This window comes from Anser brachyrhynchus (genome assembly GCF_964034855.1).
Source record: "Anser brachyrhynchus genome assembly, chromosome: 1".
Lineage (NCBI taxonomy): Eukaryota > Metazoa > Chordata > Aves > Anseriformes > Anatidae > Anser > Anser brachyrhynchus.
The window spans coordinates 186,442,251-186,447,425 of NC_137694.1; positions in this window are offsets into that span (position 1 = coordinate 186,442,251).

Genomic DNA, 5,175 nt, shown 5'->3' on the forward strand with positions numbered 1-5,175 from the left:
CAAGAAGATCTCAAATATGTTTATTTTTGCAGTATTGGATGGCAAGGTTATATAAAGTCTTGACTTGTCTTTTTAAAATAACAAAAGAGATTTTAATATGTCCACACATGTTCAGGTTCTAGAAGCTTTGAAAGACCACTTGGTATCACAAGCTGTGGATAAAGCCTTAAAAAAAAATAATGACCTTAATTGACTGGGAACAAAACCACATCAGATAGTTGAAAAAGTTTGGTACAAAATAAACTATTCTTAGTTTATCCACAGTAATTCTGGGCTAGGCCACGCAGTGAAGAGAGAGTGTTCAAAAACTTGCAGGTTTCCTGAGTAATGAGGATCTCAACCTGAAGGGAAAAGTAATAGGGCACGTGAATAACGTGATAATCTCAGAAGTCCTCATGAGTCCCTTTCAGATGATAATGAAGACGGCTAACCTGTTTTTGTAAGTATTTTCCTGTATTAAATTACTTAACAGCTATGTCCGCCATCAAGAGGATGTTTTGTCCATAAATTTCTATGAACATCTTTAAAGATGGCTGTTTTTTTCAGCACAAATTTCCACTGCCTGGTGGAGTAGATATAGGTACAGCTTTGAAACTTTTGCTGGCTCTCAGCTCCCTGGCTGAAACAGCAAGTGATTTAATGCTAATGGCTCATAATTTAATTAGATGTATTTGTGTATGTCAGAATTACATCCTTTTCTTTCTTTTTTTTTGGGGGGGGGCTTTTTTTTTTTCTCTCCCTGTGTATTGTTCTCCATGTTGTATTTTTGCTCAGCAAAAGATATGAAGACAAACTACAACCATAGTCTGGTTTGTGAATAATAAACACATTAGTGGGTACTCAGTTACTGTGACACAAGTGATGCTGCTCCAGAAAATTTACACATTACTAATGACAAATGTCACTCATTAAAGGCTGGTTCCAGAAGAGGAGGGGGATGTGGGTCCACAGCAGTGGCTACACTCAGATGTAAGAAGGGAAGAGGTAAAGAACAAGAGCCTGAGATAAAATTTAGATGTTTCACTTTCTAACTATTAGGATAAATAACTTCTTGTGTATATACAATATCCTCTGCAGAGAGTAATACATAACTGCCAATTACATGAGGCCTTTCCCTTACTACAAACTCACACACAAACAGAACTTATGTTGGGAAGAACTTACTTGTATATTTGTCATAATTAAAACAATTCACTTGGAAATATTCACTCATATCTTTTTCTGTTTTACACCAATATCTTAAATTTTTGTTTTCTCCTATCTATAGCAGTTTACTTTTCTTACATGTCTTGTCATTTAATTTGATTTTTCCACACCAGAATGCAGTGATATGCACCATATTGAGCTATTCTGAAGAAGGCCAATGAGTTGCCACTTTAAAGGTTTCTGCAAAACATTGACCTTGTCATTCTCAATACATTTAAGAGAACTTCTCATGTGTACAGTTTTCAATTAAAACAACTTAGGTCACCTGTATCAAAGCTCCTCTGCTTCAAAACTCTCCTCCAACATAGGGAGCAGACTACAGAGACAAAGATGCTCTTTCTACCTCCCTGCCCGCTGTCCTTTGCAGGCTGACAGCTTCTTCTGCTACAGAAAACCTTTAGCAAGAGGGAAATGACTTGGAAAACACCTGGCCTTCTCACAGAACGCTCAAGAGAGGGAGAAAAGAAGATGATGAAAACATCCTAAAATTGTGAGAAAACAGCATTTCAATCACTGTTTACTGACAGAGTAAAGAGGATTCATCCTGCCTATGTTTAAATGTTATTGTCTGGTCTAGGTCAGCTGCTTAGGCTCCATGCCTCTATAGCCAAGAAGACAGATGGGCACTTCCAGAGGATGTCAGACTGTCGTAAGAAATACATATAAAATTCAAACAAATATATATAAATAAAGAGTGATGAATCAGTCTGCAAAGGTACCTCTCTCTTCAGGGACTATGTAGTGATTCTAGGAAGCTAGTCTGAACACTTCAAGCGAAAAGGTTGCCTACCACGTGTTGAGTACAGGGGATGCTTTAGACAGCAAGAATTCAATGAAAGGAGTCCCATCCTTGGGCAGAGACAGTAAATGCCCGTGCTGCATCTCAGTGTGCTGTCACACAGCATTTCCCTACAACAGGAAACACAACGCTGCTCTTCTGAAGTCCATGAGATCTGCACGGCCATGGCCTTCATCATTTGGCTGCTTCACCACTTAGCTAGTAATTACTTGGCTAACCATGACACTGTTAAATACTAACTAGTAGTGAGGGAAAATTGCACACCTTCTGCAGTTCTTATAGTTCAGAAAGGTCTCCTTTCTTGCTCGGAAGCAATAACTAGAAATGACCATTTTATCCTCTTGTTCCTCTTCTTTCATCACCAGAGCTTCAGCAAACAGAAAGCTTAATTCATCTGCAGAGTCCCAAATGTTGTGGATTATCCTGTTTGTACTGATGACAGAATTTGCAGTATGTGGCCACATGGCTCAACAACAGTTCAAAAAAACTGGCACGGGAAGAGATAGCACATGCCAGAACTGTGGCAATTTGACACAAGTAGCCCTGGCTCAGAAATCCTGCAATCTCTAGCAGGAAGCCGTGATACTGCTTCTCCCTTAATTTGGATTGTCCCAAACTGTCTGTGTTTTGATGGAAAGACTGAAGAGTGTTTGAAGAGGACAGTTTGTCCCTATTTACCTGTTTGGTAATACCAACCCCTAAACACCAGCCTGGTGTGGGAAGTTTTGGAAATAATGACCGATCCTCGTCACTCTCCAAGATAAAATAATCTGTCACATTCTCACTGGTCCTTCACTTTCTGTTTTCTCAAACTAATAGATATCTAATATATCTGATGTATAATGACTTGTATATTCTGTTCTCTTTTCTTTGGGCTTCTCCCTCCTTTGTATCTCTTCCAAGTTTTGTCTTTTTTTATTTGGTGCAAAACTTGTAGAGAGGGTTGTAATTTTTCCATTACAACTAATTTGGGTGGGAAAAACTGATGAATTTTCAGGTACACAAACCATTCCTTAGGTCTGCAGCAGAAACAGCATGCTTTAATTGCAGTTTGGGAGCAATAGTAGCAGTTTTAACTATTATGTTTGTACTAGATGCGGACACTTCACGGAAATAGGTTGCCTACCACCTGTTGAGTACAGGAGAATGTTAGCAAGGGGAGAGATGATCAAATCATTAACATTTGTGAGAGAGCAAAAGAGACAAGTCATTTCCTTCTGTAGAATAATAATGATTTAACATGAGAAGGGATGTGTGAAAATTACTGTGCTGTAAAACTACTAGTTCTTCTATGTCCCTCATCTGTTAGAATTATCCCCTTTGACTCCAGCCTCATGTCTTGAAAGTGTGTATGTCATTCCTAATACTTGGACATAAAGGTAAGAGAGGGATTGGTTGTTTTGCAAGGAATCATTTCCTTCTGGCTTTTCTGGTCATTCCGGTGCTCATTTATCCATGCTCATTAAATTTTGGTGTCACAAGGAGTATCCTTTGTATGTACATCATAATACATTTATATTTTCAGCTCATTTCAGAATATACCAATTACTGTACCTTTTCACACCATCTCAGCACCAAAAAAAAACCACCTTAAGAACTGGGCAAACAAGTATAATATGTCCCCCTAAGAGTCTTCAGTTTCCAATCTCCTTTTGGCACACATTATTCTTCCAGTGGAGAACGTTTATATGTATTTTAAAGAGTCTCAATGGATTTCTCTTCCTCGAGTTCTTCATGGTTCCTCTTAAACCCTTTAAACTTGTGGCTTTCGTGTAATCTTGCGGCAAGGAGTTCCACAGCTTGCTGCACATTTTGTGAGGAATCCTTTTTTTGTTAGTTCTCTGTAGGGTCTATATCCAACATATCAATGGTAGACTTGACAGCTACTGGGCTTGCTGTCAATTACCTCTCAAATCCCCGTTCATGTCAGCTTTGGGGCTTTGGCTGTGACAGTATCCAACAGTCTGTTGTAAGAGATCCATGGTGCAAACCTGGTGGCCAGAACAGTGTCACACTGCCTGACCAGGACACCACGTCAATCAGATGGGCAGATACACAGATTATCTTAAAAAAAAAGGCAAACCAAAATGAGGCAAAGGCCTTTCTGTTTCCTGTGATTAGGTTGCTGAAGTTAGAATGAAGAAATTACTACAGTTACTCTCCTCATCAGCTTCAGAATATACCACCCCCATACACACCAACACTGTCCCCTAATTCCAGTTCTTGGTGTTTAATTTGCCACCTAACAGTGACTGGGTTGGGACCCATTGGGACCATTTCCAATACTTTCTCCAAAAGAAAATAGGGGGAATCATTCCCCGCAGGAAAGGATTTAAATCTTACCCTGTGAACCCCTGGGAGAGTGCAGGGAGGTTGCTTACGTGGCATCATTGCCTCCTATGGACAGTAACTTGGAATCTTTTTGTACCATTATGACATAGTAGCTAATGATTCACTTTCCTCATTATTTTTCTTAACTGTGTCATGTTTTCCCCGTCCTTCCATCAAGCCTTTTCATTCTCTTTCACTCTCCCGTCCACTGCTTCTCATTATCCTTCCATAATCCCATTGTACAATCTAACCACCATCTGCATTTCCCTTAGCCCTAACCTGAAAAAAGGGGCCTGTCAGATATTACCACATTTCAAAGACTAGCAGTGACAATGAAAGGTTTTTAGAGTGATAAGTGAGTAAAGAAATACAGGCTGTTAACCTAAAGGAGGAACATAAGAAAGGGATTTGGCACATGAAAGAAAATGCAATATAAAGAAGTAAATTAGATTGTCTTATTTACCTTCTCTCGAGGGAGTATCCATGAAACTCAAAGGCAGAAGAAGTAATTTTTAAACATACAATTAGCCATGCAATGTATTACCTCAAATATAACTGAGGAAAGAGCTTTGTGCTATCTTACAGAGAAATTAGACAATTGGATGGGATATAGGTACCAGGAAATCCACAATTGCATTACGTGTGCTAAACAAATTACAGCAGTTTACTTAAAATCCCAGCCTATTGTTGGGGCCCCCAATAACTGCTATGTGAGCTGGTGGAGGTGAGGGAGTGGGTAAAAGTTACACAAGCAGGTAAGTCTCTAATTATCTAGCTCTATGTTTAGGCCTCTTCCATCAAAGCTTGATTTCTGTGAAATAAAATCTACTGGGCCAGTG